The sequence below is a fragment of the Leopardus geoffroyi genome, chromosome C3, assembly GCF_018350155.1.
Source record: "Leopardus geoffroyi isolate Oge1 chromosome C3, O.geoffroyi_Oge1_pat1.0, whole genome shotgun sequence".
Taxonomy (NCBI): domain Eukaryota; kingdom Metazoa; phylum Chordata; class Mammalia; order Carnivora; family Felidae; genus Leopardus; species Leopardus geoffroyi.
Genome location: NC_059338.1, coordinates 144,248,269 through 144,267,379, shown reverse-complemented (window position 1 = coordinate 144,267,379; position 19,111 = coordinate 144,248,269). Strand labels below are relative to the sequence as shown.

Here is a 19,111-nt window from a genome sequence, read left to right as displayed (position 1 = left end):
CAACAAGCGAGTTTTTCAGAGGCAGGTCTTACTGTGCCTTCTACCCAGGTGAGCTCTGTAAACACCATCTGTAGGTTCCTCTGTCTTTAAATCAGTCCATTTGCTTCTTTCGGGAGGTATATAATGTAAGACATTCACAGAAATGGGGTATAAATCATAGGCAATGCTCCTCCAACAATTTTACATTTAGATAAGTATATTCTCGGGGCGCCTGGGTGGCACAGTCGGTTAAGCGTCCGACTTCAGCCAGGTCACGATCTCGCGGTCCGTGAGTTCGAGCCCCGCGTCGGGCTCTGGGCTGATGGCTCAGAGCCTGGAGCCTGTTTCCGATTCTGTGTCTCCCTCTCTCTCTGCCCCTCCCCCGTTCATGCTCTGTCTCTCTCTGTCCCAAAAATAAATAAACGTTGAAAAAAAAAATTTAGATAAGTATATTCTCTTACAGCGACATTCAAATTAAAAAGCCTAGAACTTCTGGGAAGAAACATGCTAAGCCCCCAAATATAAATACCCCAGCAATAAATCACCTCTTCCACAACTTTTCTCCCAGCTTCTCAGCCCCTGTCTGACTGTAGCTTGCCTCTCCAACTGACAGCCATCATGGTTTGTTAACTAGGAAGAAGCATCTGAGAAGCAAATATGGAGACAACCCTCTGAGGCTCGTTTGGGGATGTTTCCATTGACTCTCTGTGGCCCAGATGTGAGTTCTTACTTCCAGATCCTCCTCAAATATTATTCCTGCCCTATACTACGCTTTCTGGCCTTTTGGAAGCAGGGCCAACTTTACAGAAAAGTTTTCAATTAGCAATAATCGCGCCTCGGATAAACCTCATTGGCTACGATACTGCCACTGCGCAAAGCTAGGGCCAACTTTACAGAGTTAGTAGACTGAGTACGTCCTGCCCCTTGGAGGATGTTGGGCTGGCTCCCTCTCCAGAAATGCTTCTCTTTATCCACTTAAGACAACTGACATTTCACCATAAAAGAAAACTTCACACCTTTGGGTTTCCAAACCAGAGAAACACCAATGGAAGGCTAAATGTTTCCATTCTTAGAAGTCTGATGGAAGCAAGGAATAACTCGTATGTTTAAAGACCAAGTTGCCAGCCTTCCCATTTAACAACGATGGGTCCAAGTGTCACTTGGTTAACTTTTTCCCAAATTTCCATTAACATACTGAGTTATTTTTTTAAAATATTTTTAAAAAAAAACATATAAAAGTTTACATCTGCATTGTAGGCTAAAAATTACAGAAAATGATATGCCAAGAGTCTAGGGCAAATTCTTGCTAACTACTGCATTAAGAGCACTCCACTGAGAAAAAGAATCATGGGTCACCCCACACTGATACCGATACAACACGACTGCGATGAAGGAATTAGGAAAACATTCTGATTTCTGCTTCATCGTTGATTTCAACTTCCATCCCCACCACCCACCAGACACTGAAACTTCCAGAGAAAAAAACACAGCTTGCATCCTAAAGGCCAAAAACAAAACAAAACAAAGCAAACAAACAAACAAACAAACAAACAAAAAACTAAAGAAAAAAAGACATTACAGACAAGAGAAGAGAGAAAGGTCCTCAAAGAAATTGCATACCAAGAGATTTGGTCTCTTATGTACCTAACTTGGACCAAAGGAACCACTTTCCAAGCACTGAGGAAAGAGAACAATACAAATCCCCCCCATTGCCTCAGTCTAAAAGAATGGCACTAGATAAGTATTGTATCAGTCGAGACTCTTTTCTGTGGGAAACGACAGAAGCCTAACTCACCTGCTGCCAAAGAGGGAAGTTTATTGGCTCAGATATCTACACTGTGGAAAGGGCAGAGGTGAAGCTGGTCTTGGAGAAAGCCAGATACTATATCCGAGTATCTCTCCTCCCCCGCCCCCCACGCGCCCACCCTCCTTCTCTCCTTCTCCTCTTTAACTCACCTTCCTTCCCCCTCTTCCTGTCTCCTTGGCTCCAGACCTTCCTCTCTCTCTGTCTCGTTCTCCATCGTTCCTTTGTTCTTTCGAAGTGCTGCACCCTCCACGTAGGAAGGGGACAGGCTACCAGCAGCCCTGTGCTCCTACCTGATGGCTCTAACAGCAGAAGGAAAAGGAGTCTTCCCCGCCAGCTCCATTTTAATCTTGAGGGACACTGAGAGGCATGGCTTGGGTTACATGCCCATCTCCATGACGGGAGAGAGAGTAACGTGAGCAACATGGCCTGAGTCAGATGTCCCTGTTACCAAGGTTGGGGTGAGAGCACAGGAGGAGGTCAAAGGAAGGGAGAAATGTTTTCGAAGAAAAGGTGAAAAAATAACAGGTGTGCTTACTGCACATGCTTGCAAACCATCGGAACATTTGTTAGGTCAGTATTAGCTTTCTCTCCAGGTATGGATTTGTTTTGGTTGTTTTTTTGTTTTGTTTTTACAAATTTATTTTGGTATCGTTAAAGCACATTAAACGTCATGTATTAAAATGTACAATTTGATCAGTTTTGACACGTATACACCCTTGAAATCATCACCGCAATCAAGGTAACGGACATTTTCATCACCACCACATGGCCTCATGTTTCTTCGCAATTTATCCTTCTCTATTCCCCTTACTGAAGCCGCCATGGACCTGCCTGCCATTACTGCAGATGAGTTAGCATGTTCTAGAACTTTGCCTAAAATGAATCATGCAGTAAAGGATCTTTTTTTTTTTTTTTTTGCCCTGATTTCTCTCACTCAAGATAATGTGTTTGAGAATCATCAGTGTTTTGTGTACATAAATAGTTTGTTTCTTCTCATGGCTGACTTGAGTACGGATGTGTTATAATTTGTTTATCCATTCCACGGTTGAGGAAGCTTTGGGTTGTTTTCAGTTAAGACTATTACAAATAAAGCCATTATGAATATAATATATTTTATATATATATATATATATATATATATATAATACATGTATATAATATATATATATATTGGCTTTGCTTTCCTTGCTAATTACTAAGAGTTGAATGACTAGGTCATATGGTTGGTATATCTTTAACTCTTTAAGAAACTCGCAAAATTTATCCAATGTATTTGTACCATTTCACTTTCCCCTCAGCAGTATATGGGAGTTCCAGTTCCTCCACATCCTCACCAACACTTGGTATGATCAGTCTTTTAACTTTTAGCCATTCTGCTGAGTGTATGGTGGTATGTCATGTTTTTCTGCATTTACCTCATGATCAATGATGGTGAGGATCTTTTGACATATACGTTGTCCATTTGTGGACTGTATATTCAAATCTTTTTATTTTATTTATTTATTTATTTATTTATTTATTTAAAAAAATTTTTTTTAACGTTTATTTATCTTTGAGACAGAGAGAGACAGAGCATGAACAGGGGAGGGGCAGAGGGAGAGGGAGACACAGAATCCAAAACAGGCTCCAGGCTCTGAGCTGTCAGCCCAGAGCCCGACACGGGGCTCCAACTCATGGACCACGAGATCATGACCTGAGCTGAAGTCGGCCGCCCAACCGACCAAGCCACCCAGGCGTCCCTCAAATCTTTTCAAATTGAGTTGTCATTCGTTGCTAGAGATCTTTGTATGTCCTTGTTATAAGTTCTTTGCCTAACGCACATGTTGTAAACGTTTTCTCCCAGTCTGTGAATAGCTGAGATCTAATGCAAAAAAAATAAGTCCTTGGTGTTTGTATGCGGTTTCCAGCACAGAGCACCTTTGGAATTTCCTGAATGATAGAAATGTCTTTTTCTGTTTTTAAGTATAGTCCACACACAATATTGTATTAGTTTCAGGTGTACAACACAGTGATTCAACAACTGTATACATTATGTTACCACAACTGTAGCTACTATCTGTCATCATATGCTATTATAATACTATCAACTATATTCCCTATGACGTACTTTTCATCCTGTGACTTATTCAGAACTATCTTTTGTTATTCATAAGAAGCCTCCCTCAACCACTTTTGAATATATGCTAATGAAGGGACTTAGGTTAGGGCCACTAAAAGCCTCAGAATGGAATTGATCACAAGAAAGACTAAGTGATTAGATGATTGGAATTGTAAGCCCCACCCACCTATCTGAGGGAAGGGGTCACCTGGAGATTGAGCTCTCTAAAAATTCCTGAACAAGGACATTTGGGAAACTTCCCAACTGGTGATTATATCCATGCACTTGGAGGGTGGCCTGCCCCAATTTCACGAGGTCAGAAGCTTCTGCACTTTGGATCCTTCCAGACCTTACTTTATATATGTTTTTGTCTGGCTATCCATTTGTATCTTCCATAATAAACTAGTAAACATAAGTAAAGTGTCTTTCTGATTCTATGAGCCATTCTAGAAAATTATCAAACCCTAGGAAGGAGTCATGGGAGCTCTCAACTTATAGCCAGGGGGCCAGAAGTATGGGAGGTCTCAGAAATGCAGCTGGCATCTGACATAAGGGACAGTCCTGTAAGACTTTAAGTTGTGGGGCCTGTGCTAACTCTGAGTGGTTAGTGTCAGAACTGAATTGAGTTGTTGAACACCTGATTGGGTGTCTGGAAAATCAGAGAACTGGTCGTTTGTGTCGAAAAACACCCCAAATTTGCTTTTTCGTTTTTTTAATGATGTCTTTCAAAGAACAAAGTTTTTATTTTGCTATAGTCCAATTTATCAATTCTGTCTTTTGTTTTTCATGTTTTTGGTGATCTAACACATTTTTGCCTGTTCTAAAATCTCAAAGATTTTTTTTTTACCTATGTTTTCTTCTGTGGATTTCAGAGTTTTAAAATTTGTATTTAACTCTAAAATCTATCTTGAGTTAACTTTTGTTTATGATATGAGGAGTTGAGGATTTTTTTTCCATTCAAGTCCACAGTTAGTTCACCACTATTTGTTTACAAGTCTTACCTTTTCTACATTTAATTTTCTTGGAATCTTTGCCTAAAATCTACATTTATATGTGTGGATTTATTCACAGCACATGAAAGTAATAAGTACCCCAGCATACCTCCTACATTCCAGACACACTATTTATTCTGTTCCACTGATCTGTATGTTCACCTTTTCACTAATACAAATGTTTCAATTCTGTAAAATCAAATAGGGTAAGCCTTACTTGTGAGATTATTTTGGAGGTTCTACTAGGGGAGAGCAGCTTCTTGTATACCCTTGACCAAAGAATGAACGGTCTTTCTCTATGGGGGAAGGTCATCCTCTCCCACCTAGAGTGCATCTTTGGAAGGGATACACATGGAATGGTGAGGGAGGAAAGGGACCCCTGCCTAGCCAGCCAGATCAGCCAAATCAACCCTGGAGATCAATGGAGTGATAAATGTTGCAGCTAGATGGCCCTCACATCTGAGTAAGCCCTACTTGTGAGAGATTAATTACCTCTTTAAAATTGTTTCATCTATCACAGGTCTATTGCATTTTAATACATATTTTTAAATTAGTTTTTAAAATTTATGAAAAAAAAGTCAACTGGAATATGGATTAGGACTGTATCAGATTGATAGATCACTTTGGGGAAACTTGCATTTTCACAATATTGAGTCTTCTCATCCATGAACATTGTCTATATGTCACTCTATTTATTTGGGTCATTTTTAATTCGTCGATGCAATGTTTTGTAGCTTACAGTGTGGAGGTCTTAAACTTCTTTTGTTATTTATTCCTATGTATCTGTATCAGTCCGAGTTTTACATATATATGCATTTTTAACAGGAACTTGATCTAGTGCAATCATGGGACTCTCTAAGCCTGTTGTCTTTGTGTTTAACGCTGGAACAGAGCAGATAATTCTGAATGGAAGATAGATGTAAAGTGAGGAACAACAAGGACAAACTGAAACCCATAAATATAAGCTGAAACTTATGTGTATGAGTTGCCTGGAATCCAAGAGCACACCCTGGACCTTTATCAGTTCTCACCTCCACCGTGACAAATCGCATGTCCTACAGGAGAAACCGACACCCTAAGCCACGGAGATGAGCACACGTGTCTCAGCAATAGAAAAGCTGAAGGAGGATTTAAGGGTAAGTGGAGGACTTACAGGCCCAGGTGTTGCCCCACACCAAGGAGGTGAGCCAGCAGGTGAACACCAACAAGAGTGAGCTGCAGAAGCAGTTGCTTCGACCTCTGAAGCAAATACACAAAAGGGCTGCTCCTCCACGTCTGCGTTCCAAATCTTGCACGAAAACACGATGGCAGTTCCCCTGCACCAGAAATATTCAGGAAAGGGAACTCCAGGGAACACTTCATCCCAGATGAGTGTGACACATTACAAAACCACACCAATTCGCTCCTTATCAACTTGCCACCCATACCTATCTCTTCAAACCACTCTTAACATCCAAATAGAAATAATAGTAAAATCACATTGCCACTAAACATGAGGCAAAGAGTAAATACGGTGTAAGACTTTCCCCCCAAATGGATGCAAAGATGTGTTGGTGTCTCCGGTTAAATCATCTTCTTCCAGATGATTTACACTCCTCATTTGACACTTTGTAATTTAAATACTGAGGTAAAATATAAGCGACTATTAATATATCTCATGTTAACAAGGAGACTGGAAAAGTCGCAGAAAACAAAAATGTTGGTTAATATAAGCCTTCATATCAAGATAAGAAAATACTCAACTGTTACAGTACTTAGTTCTCTAAATGTTCACATGATAATGGCTGGTAATTATAACTAAATTATTCTGCCACCCATTCAAAATTCCCTTTGCCTTCCGAAAGTGCAACAGTTGGTAATGGTTGGGCACTCTTGAGTGACCCAAACCTTCATTCCTGAATGCTCGGGTTATTAGCAATTCTTCCTGAATTGGGTTTTTGTAGTTTCCAATGACTTTAATCTCAGGACTTGAAAGTACTAAGAAATGCCCCCAAGGGATCTCCTACATTCCAGGCATACTGTTGCCTACCCCCACTGTGGGGTAGTTACCCAATTGTTCCTTAATGATCGTGATCAATCATCCCAGCCAATATAGTAAGGACTTTCTTCGCCTGGTGGTTCACTGGGTGAAGCATCTCAAAGTGGCCAGACAACAGTCTTAATTTTCAGTTGAGTGGAATTATTGTTCTCACTCGTGGAAGATTGATCCTTTTGGAATAAGATTTCCAGACAGACAGAGTCTAAAGATGAAGACAGAGGAAGCACAATTTTTTCTTGTAGATGACCAGGAGTCAGAGTAAGGCATTTCCAATCCCACATTCCTGGATGCCTGAATCCTGAGTTTGGGGGACACTATTGATTTGAAGTACATACTGCATCCTGGAGAAAGTTTTCCTACCTCTCCAAGGTCCTCAAAAGGTCAGGGAATAGCCAGGATTAAAGCTGACTGGTCTCGACAGAAGAGGTCATCTCATCTACCTATATCATTAAAATTCTCCTCGGCTGACATCACTCTTTAGTAAGCATTCACGTGGAACGCAAATAGATTCACATTCTTCAACCATTCCGTCAGATCTACCCACTTTCCCCGTCCCCTGATGGCTAGCATTTGCACTACCCTGATTGTGAAAGCCTCTTTAAATTGTGTGTGCCAAGCACCTCACTTGTCTCCGTCACTCTAGTCCTGGCCCAGGTTCATATCTCCACATCCAAATTACTTAAAAGACTAAGAGAATTCTATTTTCGAACTTCGACTATTTTTTTTTTTTTTTTTTTAGGAATTGAGGAAAATGGAAAAGATGCCAGAAGACCAAGGAGGTATAACTATTTACCAGTTCACAAACCATTCACTCATGAATCCCTTTATACAACATCAATAGCATGCCAGGCTGGGCAGTTTGGACTTTATGCTGAGGACAGTAGGGAGTCGTTGAAGAGATTTAAGCTTATGGGAAAAGGCTGATGTCATTAGATTTATAGTATTCATAGAAGTCTCTATGATTGCAGTGTGGACCATGGGAAAAAAGGGGAAGGGACTGGAAACAGGGAGGACACATTTTCTACCTGAATGAGCTTAAGAGAAGTGGTATCCATTATGCCTCAATAAAGCTTATAAGAAAAGAAAGAGTGTTCCGTTTTTCTCAAGCTAACCTAGGGGAGTGGCAGGGGGTGAGGGTAATGGAGTGGGAGCCAAAGAGAAGTTTCAAGGATGTGATAATACCAGCAGAGTCTTAGAAAAATAGGTAGAGGGGTGTCTGGGTGGCTCAGTCAATTGAGCATCTCACTTTTGATTTAGGCTTAGGTCATGATCTCACAGTTCGTGGGGTTGAGCCCCACGTCGGGCTCTGCACTGACAGTGTGGAGCCTGCTTGGGATTCTCTCTCTCTCTCTCTCTCTCTCTCTCTCTTTCTCTGCACCCCCCCAACCCCCACTTGCAGGTGCTTGATCCCTTTCTCCCTGTCTCAAAATAAACAAACTTTAAAAATAAAAAAAGAAAGAAAAATGTATAGATAACTAATCGATTATAAAAGAGGAAGGTGCATTCTAGGTAAAGAGCAACCTGATGATAGAGGGTCTAGTTTAAGAAGCAGCAGAGTATGACAAAGGCCAAAACCAAATCTCAGGGAACATCAACCCCTAGGGAAGAAGCGACTTTTTTCATCAAACCATGGGAAATTCCAGTGCATTCAGTGGAACTTACATATATGTCTCAGTACTAAGAGTTCTATTTCCTAGCCGTGGTCTTCAGGCAATTAATTAATCCAACCTCTCTTGGTTCCAGTTAACTCTAAGGCACACTATTTTATTTTTTTTTATTTTTTTTTTCAACGTTTATTTATTTTTGGGACAGAGAGAGACAGAGCATGAACGGGGGAGGGGCAGAGAGAGAGGGAGACACAGAATCGGAAACAGGCTCCAGGCTCTGAGCCATCAGCCCAGAGCCTGACGCGGGGCTCGAACTCACGGACCGCGAGATCGTGACCTGGCTGAAGTCCGACGCTTAACCGACTGCGCCACCCAGGCGCCACTAAGGCACACTATTTTGAAGGTTGTTTACAGAATCGTGTAAAATCCAATTCTAAGCCCTCAAATACTAGGTGCTTATAAGTGGCAGTTAATTTCATTACAATTGTTAAAAATGGTAACTTAAAGAATTATATAGTTATGTAAATTTGTGAGTCCCTCTCCAAAACCGTTAATTAAAGAATGTTACCCTGAAGTAGAATCTTGAATGACCCTGTCTTCGGGTTTCTCTCAATGCGGTCCTATTCAAAGTATTATCGGTAACTTCAACAAATCCTAGCATACTAGTTTATTAAATTTACGAATAACATAGAGCTTGGAGAAAAAGTATATTTGATAGCAAATTAGAATTTAAAAAGGGAGCAAAAATGACAGACGCTTAAAACATTAGGCACAATTAGCAGACTTTAAAACTAATAACAGTAAGAAATCTACGTTAACTTGCTTTCCATTCTTCAAATACACTGGGTCAATTCTTGTATTGTGGCCTTTGAGCTAGTCTTTTCCTTGACGGGAATGTTCTGCCCACTTGGCTGGCTCCACTGTGTCATTCAGATGTCAGCTCAAAGATCATCTTTTTTGGAGTGGTTCCCTTGAGCACCCCATCTCATATAGCACTATCCTCCTACCTAGTGGCAAGTTATCATATCACTTTCTATCATTGCCTTCATTGCCTTTATCAAAGCCTAACAGGTCTTCATTTCACGAAGCTCACTTGGAATATGGCAGGTGCTTCCTTTGCCCGGTGACCGTTTCTCTGATGACATTCACAAACCCAAGGCCCTACATATATACTGTTAACTAGACGCCACATCTGGACCCTGTGCCTGGGCTCCGTATGCTCTGCTGGTCCCATACTCAATTTCCTTCCTTCTTTTCAGGAAGTGGCAACCTCCCAACTAGAAGAGCAGCTATTGGTAAAAGTGAGGAGAATGAAGAGGGAGGCCATTGTCTGTTCTCTGAATGGGGCAGACTTGTTTTATCTTTTGGTTGGCAGGAAGTGAGGGGGGAAATCGCTGGATTCCCACCTTTATTCTCACCAGCAGCTTTGCCCCATTTCATCTGACCAAACAGCTTCAGGCTAGCAATTGCAATTCTTAGTTCAACGCCACCAATCCTTTTTCATACCTTATGGAAAACTGTCTCAGAAAAGGGTCTAATTGTTGCAGTAGGTTGACGGACAGCTGGTCCGTCTTTGGTCTTTGGTCTTTTCATTCTATTTGCAGCATCTTTATTTCTCTTTTAGAAAAGAAGTTAACAGGAGTCATATAGGAGCTACGGTACAGACTACTTTTTAACCACCTCAATCTCCCTACTAAGAACCCTTGGATTTCCTTTACTTGTAGTGTTGGCTACTTGAAGGGTAGGTTATTTGTTGCTCTTTTAACGCACCAGAGTGACTTGATCCTAATACCTCTTAAGCCCCACCGTGTAGGTTTGGTTTATTGTCCTAACCTGTTATGATCCCTTTAAAATCTGTTCCACGTTTTTCCTGTAATTACATGCAACTTTGTGCTGCTTGAGATGTCGTGGGTTACGTTCAAGTTGAGAAATTTCGCAGTGTTAATTTAACTTCTGTCTTTGTACATTTGAATACAATTTGAAGTGAAATATAATTGGCATCCAGGCATATATTTACATATATTTAATTAAAATGTAACACATAAAGATTTACATGCTTATATGTATTTAATTAAAGTATAATTTAAATACGATGACTGGAAGCCTGCTGAATTAGCACAAAGTGAACTGCTGTGCAATCACCACTTATTAAAGAAACATCAAATTATCAGCACCTCTCACGCTTTCCATGCTGCTTCCCCATTAGTAATGCCACCCCATTCCCCTAAAGAGGTCCCTCCTATCCTGACTTCTAAAGGCATAGATTGGTTTTGCTTTTTTTTTTTTTTAAGTTTATTTATTATCTTGAGAGAGAGAGGAGAGCATGCGTGACCATAGGGGAGGGGCAGAGAGAGAAAGGGAGAGAGAAAATCCCAAGCAGGCTCCGTGCTGTCTCACAGAGCCAGACGTGGGGCTCCATCCCGTGAATCGTGAGATCATGACCTGAGTCGAAATCAAGAGTCAGGCACCTAACAGACTGGGCCACCCAGGCTCCTCAGTTCTGCTTTTTATTCAACATTTTATAAGGGGAATATATAGTACACGTTCCTTTGTACCTGGCTTCTTTTATTTAATAACGTGCTTAAGTTTCACCCTTGTGGTTTTATATATCAGCAGCTTATTTATTCTTACATAAGTACGGTCAACTTTGGCAGACATTGATTGACAAAGTGCTTGTATAGACTTCTCTCCTTCCAGTCATGTATCAGAGTTCCAGTAATTACACAAGCTGTCAGGTCTTTTGTTTTTTTAATTTTACTCGTTCTTGTAGTTGCAGAGTGGTCACTTATCCTGATGTTAAACTGTATTCCCTGGTTATTGATGTGGCTGAATACATTTTTTTAAATATGCTTACTGGCCATTTGCATATCCTTGGGAATCCTGTCTAAGTCTTTGGCTCGGTTTTCATTGTGAGCTCCTCGCATGTTTTGTACATGAGCCTTTTGTCAGTCAGATGTACTGCAATTGTCTTCAACTTTGTGGTTTACCTTTTGGTGAACAGAACTTCTTAATTTTGATGTAGTTCATTTTATTAGTCTCCTATTTTATGTTTTAATTACTATAGCTTTAATAACAACTCTTGGTACTTAGTAGTAAAATTCCTCCAGTTTCGTTCTTTTTCAAGATAGCCTTAAATAAAATTGTTGAGGGGCATCTGGGTGGCTCAGTCAGTTGAGCATCCAACTTCAGCTCAGGTCATGATCTTGCGGTCTGTGAGTTCAAGCCCCGCATAGGGCTCTGTGCTGGCAGCTCAGAGCCTGGAGCCTGCTTCAGATTCTGCGTCTCCCTCTCTCTCTGCCCCTCCCCTGCTCATGCTCTGTCTCTCTCTCTCTGTCAAAAATAAATAAAATTTTTTTTAATTTAAAAAATAAAACTAAATTGTTGAAAAGTTACTTAATTGTTTTCTTTGTGAATTTTTTAATCCAATGGGTTATAACTTACTAAAAGCAAGACCAACATTTTTTCACTAGGAAAATGATCTACAAATTGTGAAATTATCACATCCGTGTGATAAAATGTCTTTCCCTGCTCTTTCCTGTGAACTAGATTAAAATCTCTGCTGACCCTAAAATGGAATCAACAGTATTTCTATCATACTTTGGCCTACAATCAGTCAGGCAACTAAGAGAGTTCTAATTCACTTAGTAGACTCATGACCCTGTTTTAATATTAGAGAATCATATGACCCTCTACCTTCAATACATGGTCTTAATTACCCAGAATGAATTGTTTCCTAATTTAATCTTCTAGGACTACATGACTCCAAAGAATTTTTAACTATTTTACTTCTTAAATCCACAAAACTCTTCCCGATTGCAAAATAAAATATTTTCCTTTTCTAATTGATATCACTTTTCTCATGTCTAGTCCTTTACAGAAATTCAGAACACATCTGATCAGCCTGCTGTCTGCTGCATTCCTCAGACTCTCAGAAACTTTAAGAGTTGTCTCTCTTCTCTGTCCTCCTATGACCTGTTTCTAATTCCCTAAAAAATTGTGCCTGCTATCTTTAAAATGTGGTAACAGAAACTTAGACAAAACAGAAAGGAAAGGAAAGGCAACTTCTCAGACTTTGAAATTAAGCTTCTTCCAAATATACCTTTCCAGTATCCTGTTGAATTTTATGAAATGAAAGATCTCAAAACTATCTGATATTCAGCTTATGAACTACTAAACTCAGTGGACCCTCCTTAACAGAATAGTGGTTGGCAAAAGCGTTTTCATCACTGGAGTCTTTAAGCAGAGACCATCACCCCATGATGAAGTAGGCACTTTGGGTATGAGATCGAATGAGACCTTCTCTAAGATGGAAGGCTGAGATTTTTTGACTCTCAGGATTTTTCCTTTTAGTACTTCCTCAACCTGCACCGTATTACATTTTCTGTTGTCAGTATTTACCACTAGGGGTAATCATTTTGCCTTGTTCTATATCATCCCACTTCACATCTATAATCCATTTTCAAGTCCAATTGAAGTCTGAAGTCTACTGAGGTTTCAAGTCCTTCTGAAGCCTACTTCAGAAATAGAACTGAATTTCATTAAAGGTTCTTTTATCTTAATTTACAGCCACCATGGTGTGAGTCACCTCCATCTGCTTCCCTGGACCACTGTAAAATTTCCATGTTGGTCACCCAGCTTCCGTTCTTAGCTTCCGTTCCCCGATCCCCTGAAAGTTTGTGACATCTCAGCTAGATTGGCCCTGCGGGAATATAAGGCAGATTATACAGTTTTCAGGAGGCATGCAGACTAAAATGTAAATTCCTTACTACAGTCCTACCCCTTCTCCAGCCACGCCTCCAACCTCTCCTTGCTCACTGAAGGTCTTCCTTGACTTAGATGATGGGTTATGTCTCCACAAACTCATAGTAAGTTGAAAATACCGTACGTTGAAAATGCATGTAACACACCTAACTTACGAAACATCATAGCTTAGCCTCGCCTACCTTCAGTGTGCTCAGGACATTTATGTTAGCCTACAGTGGGGCAAAATTGTCTAACACCAAGTGTATTTTATAAGAAAGTGTTGACTCTCTCATGTAGTCTATTGACTAGTGTACCGAAAGTGGAAAACAGAATGGTTGCAGGGGAACAGAATGGTTACAAGTATGCTTGTCGTTGACCCCTGTGATCATGTGGCTGGTTGGGAGCTGTATCACTGCCCAGCAACACAACAGAGGATCCTACTCCATATCCCTAGCCCAGGAAAAGAGCCAAATTCAAAAGTCAAAGTACGGCTTCTACTGAACGTGCATATCGCTTTCACACTATTGTAGAGTTGAAAAATCATAAGATTAACCATCACATATTGCATCCTTCTGTACTCGTCTTCTTTTTTCTCAAACGCGCCTAGCTCATTCCTGCCTCTTGGCATTTGCGATAACCATGCCCTCTGCTTGGAATGCCCTTTCCCCTTATCCCTGCGTCGCTGGTTCCTCACATGCCATCTTCCCAATGAGACCTTCCTGACCACCTGACCTAACTCAATTCCATGCCTCCGCAGTCACTGGCTTTCTACAGCCTCATCTATTGAAAATAAACACACTCATCATCATCTAGGATTGTCTTATGCATGTTTTATTATCTGATTGCTTTTGCTCTCCCACCATGAGAATACAGTAGAAGAACCTTTGTCTGCTTGTTTCCTGTTGTATCACCGTGGAGAAACTTTGCAATATGCGTCGCTTGAATAAACGAGAGAATAAACAAATTACCAAATTAGTGAGTAAACTCTTTTTATGCTATGCCCATTCTTCCTGCATCTTCCTCTCCTGTCTTCCTCCTAATTCTGACTTGTTCTTGTAAAAACATTGCATGTGATTTGTGCTTGTGGTTCGTCGAGAGCGTAACTGCTGTGATCTCATCTTGCTTTGTGAATTCTAAGAATCTATTTACACACAATCATGCAAACCTAACCTGCAATATATAAATGTTTTAGATTCTTTTTTAAAAAATGTTTTAGGGGCGCCTGGGTGGCTCAGTGAGTTGAGCGTCCGACTTTGGCTCAGGTCATGATCTCACAGTTCGTAGGTTCAAGCCCCGCGTCGGGCTCTGTGCTGACAGCTCGGATTCTGTGTCTCTCTCTCTCCCTCTACCCCTCCCGCACTCATTCTCTGCCTCTCAAAAAATGAATAAACATTAAAAAACTTTAAAAAAATATCTTAAATTCTTTAATCTTGGATTGGTCACATCGTTATAAACGATTTGCCTGCCATTTGGTGAAGCACCAACAAAGCTTTATACTATTGCTGCCATCCAAGTAGCCTTTTTAAATACTTGGAACTTCTCTTCTATAAAATAGCATTCTTAGATTCTCTTTTAAGAGTTTTGAAGCTTCTCTTATCAGTGCAGAGAAAAGAAATCCAAGTGAAAGGACCAAAAGCTGGAACTCTGGAGGCATATTTGTGGCTGGAGTTATTTCACTACTTCTGCATTATGTGGTTGACCTCAACATGTGGAAAAATACAGTAAGTCCTTTCATTGCACAGGGTATAGTTACGGTCTCATGTAACTTAGATGGTTTATTCTTTTCACAAATATTTCATGATACACATCCAATAGGCTGAAATCTTTTCCAAATAATTAATGTGTATTTGCTTAAAGAAACGTCACTTTGATTAATAAAATTCTTTTAAACAAGTATGTTTCTGTCTGCCCCTTACCTCTACTAAAAAAGTTCCAATCCCACAGATGTGGGAAAATGTTTCCCGTTTCCTGAAGTCGTTTATTCATGGGAGTGTACAGAATGAATTGGATCTGTCTATCAGGAAAGACAGAAAGGGAGAATTCTGAGTTATGACTACCCGAGATTTGCTTACAAGAGGAAATTTTCAACTTTTCTACTCCAGATAACATAATTTCTCTACTATTGGATTAAATTAATGTGTATAGTGCATCCAAAGTCTGTGCCTCACATATCCCTTTTTTTAAAACTAGTTTTTTAAAAAACTAGTTCTAAGAATTCATCAAAATATTTGGTTTAGTTTTTTTAAAAACTAGTTCTAAGAACTCATCAAAATATTTGGTTTAGTTTCTGACACTTTTAATGACCTAATCAATTTCACTAAAAAAAAATAATTAAATAATCCATTTTGGAGTTAGTCTTGAGGATTAACAGAACCTTAAAAATCTATTGTTTTATTTTCTTTGGGATCTTGAGAATTCATGAGGACTTAATATTGTTTTGCTATATCTGTAATGTTAGACTTACTAATCTGAAGATAAAATTAAGATGATTTTAAAAACAGACCAAAACTCTTCCTTCCTCCAAAGTCTCAAAATTGTTTTTAGGTACCACTTTAAAACATCTGTTTTATATTAAAATTTGTTGAATATGAAATCATATATTATGATTCGTATTATTATGTATTTCAATTAATCCTGTCTGTACCTTAAAACATTTTGTCTTACCATTTAATCATGTCTGTCAACAAGATCAAAAGTTCTCAACAATAATATTGTATATTAAAGTTAGTGATAAATGCCCAATGACTGTCTTATGACTACCATCTAGCATCTTTTGAAACATTGTTTATAAGTAATCGTTCAACTGACTGGTGTCCCCTTCACTGAAGATTCTTATTCTCGTCTCTTCTGAAGTTAACTTCCTTTTTTTAAAGCTTTGTCCACCATAGACTCTTAAAGCAGTTATCAACTGTTTCTTTATTTTATTTACAATTGTAATTTCTCTAACAGAAAAACCCTACGGTCCTCTTTTTAACCCTCTCATTGTATAAAGTCGTATTAAAATTTTATTTCCTCAAGGAAATTTTATAATCATCCTACATCTGACTTCTCTATACACTGTCTGTTTGGCACTTACTTGAAACTGATCTTGCATTATATTTATTCGAACTCGTTTGTCTGTTCTGTGTTTTCCTGAGTATATTCTATTACTTAAAGAAATAGGAAATTACCCATGGATTGAAATGACATCTTATAATTTGCTTATAACTCTGACCTCTTCCAGTCTTTCTTCATCATATGCACCATGGATTCTCTACAAATTGCACAGATCATTGGAAAATCTCTCATTATGACCAAACTCAATCACAGATGGGTGCACCTCCATAAATTATGTAATCACTTTATTCTGGGGTTGCAGTTAGGGCAGAAGATTGCAGCCTGCACGTACCAATCTATTCCTCGTGCAGTGGTTTCCTAAAATGCTCTTTTAAATATAATACACTTCTACATTTGAATAGTTTTGTCCTTTAAAAGATTCAGTCATTAAGAGGAGCAAAGGCTTTCTCACTGCAATTATTAATGCATGTGCATATATGTTATGATCGGGAAGATAGAAGCTTATGAGCAACAGTTATTGACTCATATTATATAACATTCCGCAAAGTGACTTATAGTTACAGCATTGGATCTATTGCACCAGACAGAAAATCAGAGTCTGTGGGCGAAATTTCTAGCGTTGGGGGTGTTTTGTACACCCCATTAGGGAGGGCCATCTGTAGTGTGGCCCGTGGAGTTGGGCACCGGAGGCCACTTAGTTTTGCATGATAGCCCTGCAGAAACCAGAGTGTAGAGGATATTACATAATTTTGAACTTCAGGGCCAGTCCTTTTAGTTAAATAGTCTTGAAACTCTGATGGATGTCTGGTCAATCTGTTATAGCCTGTGTTGTCAGAATGTACAATGGCCCTTACCAATCATTTGATTTAGTTGAGAATAAAAATTAAGATATAACAATAAAAAGCAAATTCTGTATTTAGGATATTTGTGAATAAAATAGAAGTGAGGAATAAAGCACAAAACGTAATATGACTAGCATCTAAAATTAAGGACTTTTACAGTCTAAACTGTCTGCAAATATGCCACAAACATTAAAAATTTATATTGCTTACACGAGTCTTATGTCTCAAAAAAGGAAAGATTTTGTAGTGACATTTCAGTCTCCAAAAAAACCCATCATTCATTAAAGCTAAAATTAATTATTTTATGCTGAATTAGTAGCATAGAAGCTTTCGTAATAGCATATAATCTTTCATGTGAATTATATGTTCTGGGTTATTTCTCAGTCATCTAACAGTAGCTTTTAAACATTATTCAACCACATGAAACATTGAAAATTGAAATTTGTTATCTATCATATCAGAAAAAATACATACTTTTGAGCTTAAATCTTTTTTAAAAAAAATTTTTAATGTTTATTTTTGAGAGACAGAGACAGAGTGTGAGCAGTGGAGGGGCAGAGGGAGAGGGAGACACAGAGTCGGAATCAGGGTTCAGGCTCCCAGCTGTCAGCTCAGAGACCAATGCGGGGCACGAACCCATGAACCGTGAGATCACAACCTGAGCTGAAGTTGCACGTTCAACTGATTGAGCCACCCAGGCGCCCCTGAGCTTAAATCTTTTTTTAAAGGCTGAGGCACAGGAAAACAAACACTGATTTCATATTAGCTAAATGCAAATTAAGGAGTAGTTTGTTTATATTTATATAAGATAACATCTGCATGTCTAAAGCTATATGGAAAATGCAACATGTCAGGTAGGCTATACACTGAGGGGAAATGAGTGTAATTAGCCCATTTTAGCTAGCCAAGAATATAAAATATATATTATGTATATAACCTAGATGGAGCTACAGATAGCCCAAGCTATGCAGAAAAACATCTCTTGGGATTTTACAAGCTCAGTAACTTCCTCTGCCTATATCCTGTTGTATTTGGGGCTCCATTCTGGAATAACTAAAATTATGATTTCTGAAAAGCCTATTGGAAAAACTGTCTTTTCTCCAGTGAGAATTGGTCCTTTGCCAAATATTAGTTGACTCGACATGCATGGGTTTATTTCTGGGCTCTCAATTCTGCTCTGTGGGTCTATCTGTCTGTTTTTATATTAGCACCATACTGCTTGGATAACTATAGCTTTTTATTGTAGTTCAAAATCAGAAAGTGTGATGTCTCCAGCTACATTCTTCTTTCCCAGGATTTCATTGGTTGTTCAGGGTGTTTTGTGGTTCCAAATGAATTTTAGTTTACTCACTGGAGAACAGTTAGTTTCTTCAATAAATCTTGCTGGGTTAAAATTGGATAGTCACATCAAAAAAGAAAGAAAGAAAAGAAAGAAAGAAAGAAAGAAAGAAAGAAAGAAAGAAAGAAAGAAAGAAAGAAAGAAAGAAAGAAAGAGAAAGAAAGAGAAAGAAAGAAAGAAAGAGAAAGAAAGAAAGAAAGAGAAAGAAAGAAAGAGAAAGAAAGAAAGAAAGAGAAAGAAAGAAAGAAAGAAAGAAAGAAAGAAAGAAAGAGAAAGAAAGAAAGAAAGAAAGAGAAAGAAAGAAAGAAAGAGAAAGAAAGAGAAAGAAAGAAAGAAAGAGAAAGAAAGAAAGAGAAAGAAAGAAAGAGAAAGAAAGAAAGAAAGAGAAAGAAAGAAAGAAAGAGAAAAGAAAGAAAGAAAGAAAGAAAGAGAAAGAAAGAAAGAAAGAAAGAGAAAGAAAGAAAGAAAGAAAGAAAGAAAGAAAGAAAGAAAGAAAGAAAGAAAGAAAGAGGGAGAAAGAAAGAAAGAAAGAAACTGGGCCCTATCTTAAACCACTTACAAAAATTAACTCAAAATGGATTAAAGACCTAAGTGTAAGACCTGAAAATA

At 38.9% G+C, this 19,111-nt stretch overlaps 1 pseudogene; it reads right to left on the bottom strand.

The window, feature by feature from the left end:
• Positions 1-693: 693 nt before the first annotated feature.
• On the bottom strand, positions 694-859 carry LOC123587141 (annotated as a pseudogene).
• Between the last annotated feature and the right edge of the window lie 18,252 nt (positions 860-19,111).